Genomic DNA, 17,409 nt, shown 5'->3' on the forward strand with positions numbered 1-17,409 from the left:
TTCTTTTGTGCTTGTGGTGTCCCAGTGTAGCTAGAGAAATATGAACTAACCCACAGTTCAGTTATAATTACCTTGAGCAAAATGATACCACATTTTAAAATAAGGACACCTCTGAATTCCTGCCAAGCAGTCAAATTTCAGACTGTTCTTGACTTGGGCAAATATTATCCAATATGAAATTAGTAGATATTAAAAGAAAGGTTTTGTGCCTTAGAACACCTGCAGTACAGCTTTTAAGCACACACTTGGGTCATGCATTAGGTGAATTAAATTTACATTATAAGAATAATGTCAGTAATGAAACAAGTGGAGATAAATTGTTTCTGGTTTAGTTAAAACCTATCAGAATAGAAAAGCATAGATTAAATCAAATGAGAATTTATGTTAGATTTCAATTCAAATTAATAAATATTTACATTTCTAGAAGGGTTTTGTTTTGGTTTTCCACAGCAGAACTATCCTGTTGAGGAAACAGAATAATTGCAATCTCTGGTGATTTCAAAATATGAGTAAGATAATATAATTTAGAACATATTCATATTCAAATTAGCAATGGATGTGTCCCATGGAGACACTGGCTAGACCTGGCCTTGGTTAGCTTAGGAAGCCTGAAGAGTGTGGAGCAGCTGGGATAAGTGTGAGTGGTTTTGAGGGTATCCAAATGAAGGAGTCCTCCTTTAGAAAGAGCCAGTGCTTGAGTTGGACCAGGCATGGGCATTCCAGCTTAGCCAGGGGAATTCTGAGAGCCTGGGATTCTGTATAGTAGATCTCACAGACTCACAGCCTGAGATACAGATGAAAAGCTAATGCAGAAGGTGCAATGCATACAAAGAATAAACTATTGTCTTATTTCAAGTATAACAAGCAGTTTTTTCTACTAAAAAGGGAATACCAATAACATGTTGTATTGTTCTAATTTCAGGGTGATGATCCTAAGGACACAATTTGTGTATATCCCAGCAGTTCGGTCTTGGATTTGATCTGATGTGATTTTGTGAGCATTAAACTGCATATAATACAGTTCTACAATAGTGCTACAATAAATATTTTACACTTGGGGAGAAAAGGGAGTGATTTTTTCACACAGTGACTGCTACATTTAAAAAGTTTTGAGTGATCATTTTTTAAAATACAAAGTAACAATTATTTGAAAAATTCTGAAACTCCTTTCTGCTGGTTTAATGGTAGCAAAGCACAATCTCAGGATGGTGGCAATATGTGACATTCATCATGTTTTGCTTCTAGAGGATCATTAAAATATTTTGACATAAGATCTCTGGTTTTGTTGATATCACAGTATGGGCAATAGTCTCTGTATGGTGGCTGCATGAGTTGGCAGTGAACGTTTTCAATTAAGAACTTCATCCTGTAAATACTGGCATTTTTCTACATGAGAGAAGTGATGAGAAGAGCTGCAGAGGAGTAATTAATTCAGAGCCATGTCATTCTTAGTTTGTCCCAGGGTACACAGATGAGAAAATCCCTCAGGTCAGAGGTAGTTAAGTGGTTTATAGGCTTTCATTCTGTGGGCAGTAAGTAGTGCTGTGGATTTAATGGGCTTTCATTTTGTGAGCAATAGATGATGCTGTGGATTTAATGGGATCACTCATATGAGTGATGTTAATTCTGAGAACACATATATGAAGGACCAGAGCTTTATAATTATTTATAAACCACTCTGCTTGCTTATGTTCCTGTCTAAGGTCCTGTTCAGCTCCAAATGAGGACTGTGAACCTCAGTTCCACACTACAGTCCCCAGAGTCCTGGTAGGGCATGACTTTGCACACATTATTGCTATTCTAGTTCTGTGTCTTGGCTCATACATGAGATGGAATTTCCATTAGAAAGATGATGGGTACCAAGCCTATAATTCAATTTCTTTTCATGTAATAAAGCTTGTATTCATATGTGGCTACAGACAGTGAAACTGCACTAAGCATTATTAGGAGAATGTTCCTCTTACCATCAACCCCAAGGTCCTCTACACCAGGATGTATGAGAAAACAGACTACATTCAATATATTCAATGAGTATATCCAATTTATAACCTGTGCATAGTTCTTTAAGTTTTCCATATGGTCCAAGAATACATGTGGAGCAACATCCTGCAGCAAGAGAAAGTGAAATACCAGTCCAGTGGAAAGAATCATTTTAACATTTACAGGAGCTTTGACAAGCAGTTGTACCCTAACTATTACTGCTTATATGCTTATACATTCTACTGCAGAAAAAGAAACCCAATCAAGCAAGCAAACAAAATTTAAAAATTGTAATAACCAGACTCTGATAAGAGTTTCACTGACTCTTTTGAGAGTCTGAATGGTCAGTTCAAAGATAGAGTGTCCTTCTTTTACACTCAGATACCATCAAGTATTTTGTTTAGTAAAATTCCTTTTGCTGCTGCAACATTAAATCCCAAATCAACTGATTTAAAGAGCATTCAGTATTCCATTCATTGAGGATTATATCTGCAAAAAAAAATCCCACTTAAATGAATTGGACCTTATAAAACAAGGTTCAGAAAAGCCTTTTAAATTTATACTTTGTAAGAGCATTACTGTATTGTAATGCAGTAATGCTTACCTTGCAGCAGTTTTATAATCACATAAACACTCCTGGAAGTACTAGAATCAATCATCATGGTTACCGGTCTGTTGATTGAGACACATTCAGCATCTGGATCCATTTCCAGGAATAATGATATCAGAATCCAGTATTACTCCTACCCAAGCAGAAGTGTCCATAAATTCTGACTGCAAATATGAGCAATGAAGTCCATTTTTGAAAATAAGGGTAAAAATACATAATGCTTTGAGGCAATAACTGATGCCTCTAATACACATGTAGACCTCTGAGTGTCAGTAGAGCTTTTAACAGAAACAAAGACAGCAGAATTGAGCTGATGAGTGCATCTGCATTACCAGCTGGTAACTGGAAGAGGGGAGCACAGGGGTTTGATTTTTTGTGGTCTGTTCTAGTTCCAACATCACAATTCACAGTTTTTCTTCCCCAGTGTGAGATTTTTACCATTTTCTGACCACAGTATCTGCTGCTCATGTACAGAGAGCTGGCTGCTGAAAGAACCTGTACCCACATTATGAGTGTTATGGATGATTGCCTATTGCAACATCCTAGTTATAGATCAAAGACAAATTTGCTCACAAAAGAGCAGCTCCTCTGCTATAAATCACTCACGTGGAGTGTTTTTAATAGAAGCTGTGCAAAGTGATGTATTTGTCCTTTGGGTGATGCAAACAGCTGAGGCTGGGGGCAGTCTTGCTGCATTTCATCCAGGCAGACAAAGGCACACCTGTGTTCATGTAAGGACTGTAGCTTACTCCAGTCCAGTGTAGAGCAGTGGGGTGATCTTGGCTGTGTAGCAGCTACATGGTTTGTCTTGGGGAGAATTCATACATCTTTTGCAGGTTCTTACACAGTATCCAGAACAATTGCAGTGCACATAGAGATAATGCAAGATCATTCTTTGCTCAGACTAAATTCAATTAACTGCTCAGCCTGAGTAAGGGGCAAAAACTGGTTGAGTGAAGTAGAGGATGGGGAGAGGAGAAAATTAAATTTATTTGCAGCAACTTTTTTCAAAAGCATTTGTTAGTTAGTTTCATGTGGCACTGTCTCAGAATAAATGTAAACAGTGTACCATGACACACCACAAAGCTGAAGTTACTGTGTGTCAGAACTATTTCTGTGCAGCTACATTATTTGAAAAACAAGTGTATTAATGTTACTGGAAAGATCATTGAATACATTTTAAGAGAGATTTAGCCAAAAAGAGGAAATCTGTTCTGGCTTCCTTGATGAAAAGTGGTCTTAACTGAAGGGATGTGATGTAGCACTCACTACTGAGAGCAAATGGAAATTTCTATAGTATGGACAGCCACTGACTTTTTAGCACTGTTTCCATGAAGTTTAAACTTGCCAATGACTTGAAGACCCGATCTTCCATGCTCTCAAGGCTCTCGGTGATTTATATGGACCTCAGGGCTGATAAGAAATGCTTGAAGGAATTGTTGACCTTTCCTGCCCTCTCCTACAAATGCTCTTAACTTTCCATAGAATAAAAATATACCATATTAGAGTTTAGATTAAGGTCCTCAGGCCTTGCTCCAGACATGAAGTTAGTATGAGATGTTAGTTGCATCCACTTCACTCTGCAGGAGGGCAGACATTGTACTCAGCTTTATTACAGCTGCTGGTGCTGGGTGGCTGGGTTGTGTTAATTCGGACACAGGCTGGGCCAGTTAGTAGTGGCATTTCTGCAGCACGGGGTATCATCAGATTGATCAAGACTTGCTGAAGTACACTCACTGTGGGAAGTGATGTTGTCTTGGGTAGCTGAATACATAGTTCTCATTTATTTTACACCTGTGTCAGGTTAATAATAATAAATTGATTTTGTACCTGGCTGGGAATGTTTATGCCACTTTTGCAAGATTGAGCCAATGTCAGTTTGGATTGAGGATTCTTGACCAAAGGTTAGTAAGGGCTTTTCAACTCCCTCTATTTCACATCAGGAATATTAATTTTTAGGTTTTGTCGACCTCCAGTGCTGTCACATGCTGTGGAATGAATGTTGAGATTAAATAGTTTTCTAAAGATAGAAACACTGACAGTGTGCTGATATTTCCACTGTACCTTTGCAGAAGCTGACAGTGTCCTTGCACGACTGCATCACAGCATCATTAGATTAAAGCCTGCCTGCCTGCTTGTATTCCTTTTTCTCTTCTGAATCTCTAATGTTGCATCCTCCTTCAGGATTCAGTGCTGCCTTGAGTTGGTTATTTGTCTCTTTGCCCTGTGGAGTGCTATGCAGCCCTGTTTAGTGTCTTAAGGAGTTTGTGTGACTGTGAGTCAAACACTGCTATGCTTGCGGCATAGTAAAACATGCTGTAAATGACTGGGTTTACACCTCAAGGAAGGCTGCTTGGTGATACTCACATTGCCTGACTGGAGGTGCTGAAGTTGGTCTGTAGCTCCATGGTGACTTCAGCCGGAATGGCTGCAAGGTCCAGTCCCTGTTCTTGTGCTGCCCCACTCCCTGCATGCCCTGTCTGGCCTCAGCCTGTCCCACACCAAGCTCTTTTGGCACTCTGAGATGGTGAAACCCTACCCATGGCAACAGAATGAGAAAATTGGTTCATGCCAAGAGACAGGGGAATTTCACAGTCAAAGCAAAGGAGGGGGTAAGGCCATGCAGGTGGGACTGTAGGGACACAGCAGGTGCCTTGTTATCTGACAGCTGTGGGACAAACCCAGTGGTCCCCAAAAGCTTGACTAGGTTCAGAAGGTGACATCTCTGAGGGTCTGCCTGGTCAGAAGGGAGAGATGGGCCCTGCAAGAGGAATTGGCAGCACTGCAGCTGTTCTGGTGGGCCAGAGCCCATCTTTCCCTGTGGTGCCAGAAGGTGCTTAAGGCATCTACACTAAAGACTCCAGGTGCTGATTATTGCTCACCCTTCTCTCTTTCCCATTACAGTCATTTTAACAAGCTGCTGACCCCAGCAGATTCAGAAATGACAAGCAGAAAAAATTCTCAGTTCACTGATCATAAACTTGCATAAACTTGCTTGTTATTCAGCATTCCTTTGTGTTCAGCCTCTTCTAATCCCAGCATCTAAAACAGCATCTGCAGAGAACAGAGATGAATGAGGCCTGAGGGGGTTGAGACCAGCTACTCTCACTTCGATTCTCTTTCCTTTGTACCGTAGGGAGACGACTGACATGCCATCATGCTTGACAAAAGATGAAATTGTCTGTCTTGAGTGACTCAGGAAAAGAAACTAAATTATCTAGGTGACTTCTGACCTTCTGTGGCTCTCTAAATTACTAGGAAGATATTCCTGTTGTTAGGTATTAGTTGATTTTATTTAGTGCAAATATCTGGATCAGTTAATTAATCTGGGCTAATTGAGCATGTACGCCTTGAGCCTGCACAGACTCCATGGTGGAGCTGCAGCCTGACACGGCAATCTAGGTTTAGATCCATTTGACCTACAGATCTTGTTTTGTCCTGTAACTTGCTCTCCTGTGAGAGAGCAAGTGGAGGGATTTGTGGAGGGAGGTTCTGAATATCTAGGCAGTAGCTCCTCCAGGGACACTCAGGTCCACAAAGCAGACATCCAGGAGTCTGTGTGATCAAACCCAAGGAATATTCTGTGGAGTGCTTTATTCTGCAACAGCTCTAACTCAAACAGCTGATAGCCACTTGCTGCATGCCCTGAAGCAGTAGATTTCTTGCACATGAGCCTTTTAATTAAACATATCTTAGTTGAAAATATTCAAAGCCAAGTAATTCTTCATCTTGTGGTACTTCAGCAGCAAATCTCTTTAATCTCTGGGTCTGCTAGCCAACAACAGTGACAAGGGGGCATGCAGTTAGTTTAGAAGGCCCAACTCTCTTTATTTTGAATTCTCTCACTTTAGGCAGGACCATCCTTCTTTGAGTTTCTGGACAGAAAAATTTCAAATGCAGCTAGTCTCTCAGGGTACTCTGGGGAAATCCTTAAGGCTTTTCACCCACAGCATACAACAAGTGGGCAGATTTATATTTATTAACCTTTGTTCTAGATTCTCATAAAGTATTTAATTGGCTTGAAATTATCATTATGATCAAGTAGAGCAGAAACACTCTGCAGCCTGCCACTGAACAAAGGGACTATTGCTGTTATCTGGTGGTCTCCTTTCATAAGGGCACATTTCAGAATACCTTCCTATTCTGGGAACATGGCTCAGCAGGGGAGTGACCCGGGGTTACTGGGTTACAGCTACAGGAGTAAGTGTCAGTGTGCTCTCGGTGTCGAGATTCCAGCAGTGCAGCAAGAGTTTAACACGATGGGAGAACTTCAGCTTGAGTTTGCCCTGGAGCAAGGAGTCAGTGTAGTACTGTGGTGTGTGGTGATTGAGCTCACATCACTCTGAGCACAGGCAATAACAGCCCTTGGGGCGCCAGGTGTTGGCAGATATTGGTTTAAGGATGAAAACAGTCTGGCTATGACTGGAGCCAGCATCCTCACATTGCCATCAAAAGAACATTCAAGTCTGTCTTTTGTTAAATCCTGGTGTACCTTCAGCAATACATGAGTGTTTGTTGCTGCACCTGGTACTTCTGTGTCTTTGTTTCATCCCTCTTTTCTCCAGTGAGGGAGAAAACTCACAGTGTATGATGGAAGTATTTAATGATCCCATCATGGTTTCAAGGCAAGAGCCCATCAGAATGAATCATGCAAATGGTTGTGACAGGATAGCCTATTGTCAGTATTGCTGGGTTTAAATTCCTCACTGTTCACTTTAGTCCCTAACAACAGGAGATTCTTCACAGCAAGTCTGTAGGCCAGCAACATCCAAGCTTCTCACCTCTTGGCTCAGCTGTGAGATGTTTCCCTAAAAACACTTCCTCCTTGGTCTATTTATTGCCAGTGTTTACAATACAAACTCATTCTTGAAATCTTGCGACATTGAAGTATAACAGCTGACATTTCTGCCTTTTTATATGTACTGTTTATATAGCAGCTTCATATGTATTCTTTATGTTAATATAATTGATATTCTTTTGAGTAGCTAATTAAAATAATTTTAAATATTCTTCTTGTTTAATGCCACCAGAGCAAAGTGTGTGGGAAGTTACATAATGCCACCTAAAAAACAGTCACACAAGCCAAAATAATTTTAAGGGCATTTGACTGATTTCTGGAGGAGTATTTTTGTTAGTCATTTGGACACTTGCATCTTAGATTTACCTTTCTAAGATAGGCCTAAGAGGCAACCTCTGCTTCTGATTTAGTTCAAGATCTGCAAGGGAAGAAACAGGTGAATGGAGAGGTCCTACTCAGGGCTGCTCCTCAGCAATGGCAAACGTGTGGCTTTTCAGACTGGTCCATGTGCCAAAATGTAATTTCATAAAGTTACTATGATAGCTTTTGCCCAGAGGTTTCATTGTCTCTTAAAATGTGTATTGTTTGCATTCATTTCAGCTCCATTCTTTGCAATGCAATTGTCACAGCAGAGCTTACTCCCCCGTGGGGCTGGTATAATTGTGCTCCTCTACATGCACCAAGCTCTCTGAAGCTGCTAGTGTAGGCTCTGCTACTGCTGTTCCAAAAAGGTTCCTCAGATTCTCTCAGTGCTGAACTTATTTATGTTTTCAGATGTGAACTTGATATTGTCTGAGTAGAATGTGTGCAGCATAACATAGAAATGTCTCTGTGCAGGGTTTAGGAGGAGGCAGGAGCCCCTCAGCCGTGTGTGTGCTTTTATTACAGAAAACCAAGATGAAGTTGTAGAGTCATCTGTTACAGCTGGTTTAATTTGTACTTTGTTTTCCTGTTTTAAGTGCCTGATGATTTTTTGTCAAGGAGGCAATGGTTTCATTGTTATAAGGCATACTTAGAAATCTGTACTTGTTCCCTGTTCTGTAATAGAATATTTTTGCAATTTATGTTTGTAAATAAAGACTTATTAGGCATAATGGTGGTGGGTTTTTTCTTTTGTGAATTCTTGAAACTAAACAACAAAAAATATGTCTCCTGAGGCAGCAGCATATAAAATGCATTAGTCTGAATCCTCTAGAACAGTTTTAGCAACTGACAGTGGAAATGTGGACAGTTCCTTAAAATTGTGCAAGTTAAAAAGCAAGCTGTGCTTAAAGGCAAGTATAGGGGATTGGGGCACTGGTGCATGTGTAAATATCTGTTGCTTAAATGGTACCTTCAAGTGATTTCAGTCTTTTCTGTTCTTGAATGGCAACATAATTAACCATCTTCTTTTGTTACTTCTAATGACTTGAAATACTTTCAAAAATTAATTATTGAAGAAACATCAAACATGGAAAGGAACCAAACAAGAAAACACAATTGTTACCATCTTCTTCTGAAACATCTCTCTTAAATTTGAAAACTATGTATAAAAATAACTGTTTCAAAAACAATGTTTAATGGAAAATGTTTAAACAACAGATGCAAAAGGTTTTTTATACAAAATACCACAGTACATGTCTGATAGATGTGTATATAGTAGATTACTATGCATATTTTAGGCACTTATGTTGGGATTTTTTCTTAATACAGGTTTTGGTCATATACAAAGATTGAATGAATTGATGAATTTCAAACAGATAGGGTTCAGAGAAAGAATTTTCCCTCCAAGCTTTTACTTTTTACTTTTGGGCAGAAGGCAGTCGTAGAACTTCTGTGCCACTTACCCTGACTCCTCCAAATAGAAGCTGACTGCCTTGTTGAATCAGGTTAAATATGTACATGCAGCTGTTTTGTGAGGAGGACTATTATCCTTTAGGGCCCTCTAGGGACTGAACTGCAATTGCCAAATTTTATTGCACACAGAACAGAGGTTTAGAACTGAAAGCTTTTATTTGGCCTCATGGACCATCAACTCACTTCTGCCTGAAGATTAAGATCTGGATCTTTGTGGCCTATCTCCTTCCCATAGTGCATGAGTCTTTCACTGATGATCAGAACCAAAGGGTTTCCTTTGTTTTCTGTGCTGGCAGCTGGAATAGCATATATGAGTGATGCAGATGCAAATGTGTCCCCATAATCAGAGCAGGTTCTAAATCAGAAGTGTGATTTCTGCTGAAGGAAGTGTCTTAGATTGAGCTTAGCCATCTCAAATATTTATGAACAGCCAAATGTTGAAAGAGCAGCACTGCCAGGTGATTTGGACTGCATAGCTGAGTGCAGCCCCAAACAAAGCATTGCCTTGCTGTTATTTGCTGTATAGAAGGGGAGCAGTGTGGGAAAAGTCAGCTGGACAAGAGGAGAACGGGAGGGAAGTGGTTGTGCACCGAGGCTGTGCCTGTCCTGAAGTCATTGTACCTCTGCATCACACCAAGCTCAAACCATGCTCCTCAGGCCAGAGCAGCTACCAGCAAGAGGGCACTGCTGCTGTGGGAAACACTTGGTCACTGGTGTTAGAAGGGCTGTAGAAGGAATGTTTCCAGGAGCAATTATATGGTCCAAGACCAGGTTAGGTTTTCCTATTGCCTCTGTTAAGCAAAAATGTCATGGGAAGATTTTGCAACATGAGGCCACTTGCTTAATCCAGAAGAAGAGCATGGCCAAAGTCCACAAGCTAAAAGCCACGACAGTGGGCTAGGAAATCACAGCCACAGCCCAGCCAGCAGCTGGAACGATACACAAATGGGCTGAGGAAGACATCAGCATTTTAAAAGGTGAGGAGAGATTGCCTCCTTCTCAAGGATCCCAGTATGCCTGAGTTCTGGTAACTAAATGTGCCTGAGTTTTGAGATACATGGCTGAGTTTTAGCCTGCCTCTTCCATCCTGTATCTTACATCCTGTATGTCTGTGTCATCCTCACTCTGCACCAGAGCAAATTAATACTAAATAGGAATGTTAAGGTCTCGTGGCCACTGCAGACTGATAGATGGAACCATCTGGTTAATGGAGATACCATAATGAAAGCATTAGTTCTTAAGTATAGCACTGCAGATATTTTATCATGTAAATGAAAAAAAAGAGACCCCAGTGAGAACTGAATTTAAGCTGCTGTCTGTTTTGTACAGCACAGGGAAGCAAAGCTGAATTAGTCCAGGAGCTCACATACTGCTGGTGTCATCAGAGAAAGAAATGTTGGGTGTACTGGGAAAATTATATAAGCATTAGAAATGGAATAACTTTCATATTTGAAATTACTTTTATTAGGTAATTTGAGAGACTGTTAAGGCATAAATATTCTAACTGAATTTGAAGCACAGTGGTGTTTGTGTAAATCCAACTCTGTAGGGACATTAATTCTTTTTGTTTAGCTTTCGATCTTTATAAGAACAAAAATTGCTCTTTTATTATGTGTAGAGTTTTAATAAAGTAAAATCACTCGGTAAAGGTCCCTCAGTTTGAACTGCCCCTTTAATACTGGTAGTTTCTCTTGAACGATATGCAAACACTTTTGTGAGCCCAGGCAGGACAGCAGGAGTGGGCTGCAGCCTCCCACTGTGTGTGCACAGAGCACAGCCACAGCTCCTGCCTCTGGGCTGCTACCAACCTCACCCTCAGGTTCCTGCCTGAAAGGTGGCAATGATGCTCTGAGTCATCTGTAGTAGAGGAAGGAGTTGAGGTAGGTGGTGGCATGCTGCCTCAGTAAATGTCCTGAAGTTGGATTTTGACAGAAAGGAGAAGCAAAAGGATCCCTCTCTAGCTGGATTTTAAATTAGTTTATTCTCTTAAAAAAAAAAAAAAACCACAAAAAAAAAAAAAAAAACCAACCCAAAAAAAACAACAAAACACAAACAAACAAAACAAGACAATGATATTCTCTGAGGCACTGGAGTAGAAGAGTAAGAGACAAGGTGTAAGATACTCTGGATAGGCTTGTGTGTGATGCATCATGGAGAAAGGTTAGGAAGAAAGGATGAGGGGTTGTGATTATTAAGTGGCAGAAGGAGTGACCTAAAATGGAAGATTGCAGTACTCTGACATTGAATTCATAGTTCTCCATTAAATGCTGTTTTTAAAAGCCAAATATGTTGAAGCACTGAATGGGTGAGAGTGGGAGGCACCTCACCTTGCTCAAAGCTGAGTGAGGTGACAGGAGGAATTAGCCTGAGACTCATCTCACCACCCACAGTCTCCAGTTCAAGGTAGGGAGACTTATGCCAATCTCCATGGTCCTTAAGTGCAAGAGGCTCCTTCATAGTCAGAAATATATATATAAATTTCTACATCATAAACACCTACATTTACTAGATCAGTCCCATCATGTCCTACACTTTCCCTATTACATTGAATGTTTTTTCAACAGTGCCTGAGTCATAGAGCTCTGAACTCTGTTGGCCCTGTAATACAGATAATAATTTCTAGGATAAAATCTCTTTTTCTGAATACATTTAACATCTTTCAGAAGAGTCTAAAACAGAAACTATGAGAACATTAACTTAGAGCATTTTTCAAGTTCATCTTACTTGCAGTGCATTAAAGGGAAGTGACAAGTGAGGTATGACATGAAGTAATTATACTGATTGTGTTGTATGTGCTCTGCAGGAGCTGAATGATTTGCTGAGGATATTAATTTCAAAAGTCAAACAGCAAGAGATCAGCTGAGATGAAAAATCACTGCAAAGTGACCTCAGACTAGGGGAAAAGAAAAAGAAGGGAGGGGAGTATGGCTAAGATGAAGAGTTCAATGCTGTACAGTCGAGCACAGAACTGAACTAGATGCATTTTCACACCAAAGGGGGTTTCCATGGAACTGACTGCAGGTGTCATCACTACAGTTCAGAGTCGCCACTGTGGATTCCATTTATAGTCATGGAGGGAAGTGGAGTGTAATACAATGGTTTGTTTTAGGTGTCTGAATTAGCTTGTGTTAAATCCTGGATTCTCTGGTTTATAGAGGTAGTGTAGAGTAGCTGGCCCATAGTTCAGTGTTCCACTGTGAGGGACTGGGTGAAATGCAGGTGCAACCCCAGACTGACCTACCACCTTCCTTATTCATACACAGGACCGACTGAGGCCTGATCATTACCTTGGGGCATTACTCCTTGTGAGCAGGGAAATAGTAGCTAAGTAGGAGAATATATAACATCCCTTAGAGACAGTATATTAAGAGATCAGGTTGATAAGGATTTTCTGAAAGAGCATAGGTGTAGATTAACTTTTGTGAATAACAAACCTAGTGAACTTAATTTCTTTGACCTCTAAAAACAATTTTCACAGTCACAAAAAAGGTAATCAGAATGTAAAAGCTCTTTATCAAATGCTCACTGCTGAAATCAGTATTGGATTTGTGTACTCCAGCTGCTGTGCAGCCCTGAATAGACACATTAAAAGTGGTTTAATCCAATTGTGCTTTGGCTTTAGCTTAGTTTGTCGATCTAGCACTGCAAGTCAAACAGCTTTCACTTAGGGATTTTCACTGCTTCCCTTGGATAAATTCATTAGCAAGGCATAAAGTAACTGTGACTCTGAGGGACTCTGGGAGCCATGGAGATCTTCCTGGTGGTGCCAGAACCTGGAGGTAAGCAACAGTAACCTGGAGGCCAGTTCTCTGTGACACAATGCTACAAAGGGAATGTCATGAAGCTTGACTGGGCAGCACTTGGAAAAGAGGTAAGCTGTAGTAAAACCAAGATTTTGTGCTAACAGGGACACTCCCCATACCCTCTTCCTTAATATGTTCCACATGGCTTCATCTGTCATTTGTCAGAAAAAGTGTCAAACATCTTTAGCTTCACTAAAATGTTAACTTGGCCAAAAGGCCATGTTCTGGCACACCTAGACCAAAACAACAGGCTGGAATCATCAGGGGTATCACTGCTGCTGACTCACAGGCTTCATGCAAAAACACAGGCACTCCCTGAGCTGAAGGCCCTGGGCTCAAGGGTTCTGAATACATATCCAAGGATCCCTGGCCCCTTGTGGTTTTGGCTGCTAAGGCTCAGTCTGTGCTGAAGAAAAGCCTGGCCTATCCAGCCTTCCCAGGGTGCCTTCTGTAGTCAGAAGCAGGCCCTTAATCCCATCCATCACTGTGCTGTTATGTCCCTCACCTCCCAGCAGCAGAGAGACAGTTTGAACAAGAGGTTTAGGGTTTTGGCAGCAAAAGTAAGTGAAAAGATCACCTTAGTTAGTGGTTAAGGTTGTATCCTTGCATGGCACCATCAATTGCATCAGTACTCTGGCCTGTGCAGCACAGGCACTACCCACAGGTAATAGTGAGAACAGGTACCAAGCAATTCATGGCCATCATGAATCTTTTCTCACTTTCCACACACCTGGAAATGAGGTGAGAAATTGCAGTTCAGATGGAAGGATGCCTTTGTAGGGAACTTTTCAACTTTTATGTAGTGGGAGTAGACAGCAATCCCTGGCATTCTCTATGGCAAAGCACTTAGTCCTATATGATTCCCTCTCTGAAATGGGGACAGTAATGCTTGGTCATCTCCAGTAGTGTTATGGGAGTAGATAGTACGATTTATGTCCTCTATGATGGAGACCATGCATGACCTGCAGACAGACCTGCAGTATTTCCTGTCCCTGAAAATGGCAGTTTACCTCCTGCTGCTGTTTCTCACACAGGTATATGTGGCTGGCTATGACATAAAACACAACTGGACAATTTAAACATGCAGTACTATACTTATGAAATCTAAATTACAAAGATAGAAAACATCAAAACATCAGGGAGACAATTTAACCTTTTTGATCAGCCTTTCTCCTGCATTTTCTTACTATTAATTTTAAACCAGAAGTGCTTCTTTCGTCCTTTGGTAATCACCCATCTCCAAGAAGTGAAAATACTCTCACAAAACTAATAAATGAGAATCTATTTGCAAAGCTATTTATTTATGCGCCTGGCACTTCAGGGTGCTTGGAGGGTAATCTCAAACTGTGAGCTCTGCACTGTGTAAATTTAGAAGCGATTTTTCTAAATGTCAAGTATTTATTACATGAAAAAAACATTTGGAGTGTAGAGCAGGTCCCCAGTGATATACAGTACATTTGGGGAAGGGCTTCTTGGATGAACAGAAATAATATTTGAGAGATGAAAAGCAAATCCTCTATTTGAAATTGCTTTGGGTGCATGGAAAGGAGCTGAGCAAAGGTAGAAGACCAGTTCAGCACTTTGTTTTGTCTCATGCATAAAATAGTGGTTTTCCAAATCTTTATAACCTTTACACAAATCTGTTTTTTCTCATCCTGCAGCACTTCTACCACCTCTGCTTCTCTTTCTTACCCTCAAAACAGCCCCAGCACACTCCAGTCAGACCACAGAATGGAGAATTTATTAATGTAGGTTTTTACCCATGTAATGCCTTACCTTAAACGTCAACATATCTCTAAGTGTGAAGCAGTAAAGTGCAAAAAAGCTGGAGGTTGATGATGTGGAATACAAGGGACACTGTTCTATTGTGAGAAGGCTGTGATGACTGTTTCACATGGAAATATGAGAACCATCAGAAGCAAGGGAAGGAAAAATTGAAGGTGGCCTTACAACAACATCAGTCAGCTCCCTCAGCACTCAGTGGCACATCCTCTTGGGGCTCAGAGGTTTATGTATGTCCAGTTTGTTTAAGTGTTCTCTGACCTGATTATTTTCCACCAAGGTACAACTTTCTTGCTCCAGTCTTTCATGCTAGTCTCTGAGGATTCCTGAATTTTGTCCTTTTTAACAAAGGCTGATGTGAAGAAGACATTAGGTACTTCAGAATTGTCCATGCCCTGCATCACCAGAACACCTGCCCCTTTCAGCAGCAGGTGCACATTTTCAATGGTCTTCCTATTGCCCCTTATGTATTCATGGAAGCTTTTCGTGTTGCTGTTGACATTCCTTGCCAGAATTCCGGATGGCTTTGACTCTTTCCTAACCATGTCTGTTGGCTCAAAAGGTGTCTCTACATTTATCACAGGTTACCTGACCCTAATTCTACTTTCTGCATACTTAATTTTGAGTTCTGAGCTTTTCCAGGAGCTCCTTAACCATCCACACAGGCCCCCAGCACTTTTCCTTGACTTCCTATTCTTTAGGATGGATTGTTCTTAAGCACAAGAAAGGTGATTGTTGAATATCAACCAGCTTTCTTGGACCTTTCTTGCCTTTGGGCTTTTATCCCAGGGGACTCTTTTAAGTGGATCCCATAAGAAATCAAAGTCTTCTCTCCCAAAGGCCAGGGTTGGGATCTTGGTCTTTGCCCTGCTGCCTCCTCTCAGGATAACTTGACCATCTCTTGGTCACTGCAGTCAAGGCAGCCTTTGACTCTCACATCCTCAGGGAGCCTTCCCTTCTTTATAAGTGTGAGGTCCAGCAGAGGAGCTCTCCCTGCTGGCTCCTCGGTCACTTGGGTCTGGATGTTTTCATCAATGCTCTCTAGGAGCCTCCAAGGCTGTGCTCTTCCTCCAGCAGATATTGGTGTGGTTACATTCTGCTGTGAGGACCAGAGCCAGAGAATGGGAGGCTGCTAATAAAAAACACTTTCAGGCACATCCAAACCATGATATCTGCCAGAAATTCAGTGCAGCTTCAAGTGAGATAGTCAAGAAGTAGAAAGATTACTCAGCAAAAATAAGAAAAAACTTAGATGAATGCAGCTCATTAAGGAAAAGGTGAAGGAGCCCCCTGAGACAGATGAAGAACAATCTCAAACTGAAAAGGTTTTGAAACAAATCAATACATTGACAGGTAAGAAGAAGGCAGAATGGCAATCATCAAGCAGCTCTGCAGCAACTGAGCATCAAACTGCTAATTTGTGAACTGCAATGCATCTGATGTCAGAGGAGCAGACAATGGTTGGTATAACTTCAGACTCTCAAAAAGAGGCTACAGGGTGATGCTGAAATCTAGGGAGCAGCAATGCTAGTGTTTTTACTTGGAAAGATCAGGAGGAACTGTGAGAACAGCTGTGCTGGGTAGGATTCCACACACATTTTTTCCCCATGGAAGTCAGGCTTCATGGATGTGGTGGAAACATCTGTAGGATTGTACAAGCTTTGTGTGTAAGGGTGGTGCAGATGGAAGATTTTGTAAAAAAAATGTTACGTAACTTCAGATTTCTAAGAGATACAAAGTTCATGTTCTCCCAGTTTTAAGCCATAGGGCAGGAAATGACAGAAATAATGGAGAGCCTTAACTGCTGAAGGAAGCTGTCAGTGGCCTCCTACAAGTATTTGTACATTGGACTTTACCATTCAATATGTTCCCCAGGGGCCTAGCCAAGGCTGTCCAGCAGGTTGACAAAAGAAAAAAGGGCAATCAATGTTAATGCTGAGCTCAAAGATGCAGAAGAGTATTGTGTTCCTGCATAACTGGGTGAGCAAACAGGGAATGAAAATTTAATGTCAGTGACAGCAAAGTAGGGGGAAAAAATAACTCATAGCTGTTTGTCCTAAGGAAACAGATCTTTGAGTCACTTTGGATAACATTCTGAAAACATCACCAGTGCTGAGCAGTGATCAAAAAAGTAGCTAGAATATTTTTACTTACTTTGAGCACAAAACAGGAGTTCTCATTATGTCACTCTGCACTGCTCCAATGCATATGTTTTGAAGATCACTTGTTCTTAGTCACCTAGTTTTAAATAGATCACAGCAGAACTAGAATGAGGAGTAGAGTGATGAGGACTATTATGGTTACAGGATGACTTCCTGATGAGAGGCACCATAGATATTGAACCATGAAAATGTGCTGGAGGAGAGCAAGTAGAGAATCATAGACTCACAGAATGTTTTGGGTTGGAAGAGACCTTAAAGTTCAACCTCCCTACTGTGGGTAGGGACTTCTTTCACTAGACCAGGTGTTCAGATCCATCCAATCTGTCCCCTCCATCCCATCCAATCTGTCCTTGAACACTTGCAGGGAAGGGAAATCTGTCAAATGAGGGATAACATGGAGGGGATTGAGCACAGGATAATTATTTACCAAGTTTCATA

General features: G+C 41.0%; 1 protein-coding gene across 3 annotated transcripts in view; it reads left to right on the forward strand.

The window, feature by feature from the left end:
- ST8SIA6 (ST8 alpha-N-acetyl-neuraminide alpha-2,8-sialyltransferase 6) overlaps positions 1 to 8,482 on the forward strand; it is a 62,906-nt gene extending 54,424 nt beyond the window's left edge. For all 3 annotated transcript variants that reach the window (XM_063150488.1, XM_063150481.1, XM_063150494.1), the window contains one exon: positions 923 to 8,482. The gene's annotated coding sequence lies outside the window, so the exon portion shown is untranslated. The remainder of the gene's footprint in view (positions 1 to 922) is intronic.
- The last annotated feature ends 8,927 nt before the right edge of the window (positions 8,483 to 17,409 follow it).

Source organism: Melospiza melodia, chromosome 1, assembly GCF_035770615.1.
Source record: "Melospiza melodia melodia isolate bMelMel2 chromosome 1, bMelMel2.pri, whole genome shotgun sequence".
Taxonomy (NCBI): Eukaryota; Metazoa; Chordata; class Aves; order Passeriformes; family Passerellidae; genus Melospiza; species Melospiza melodia.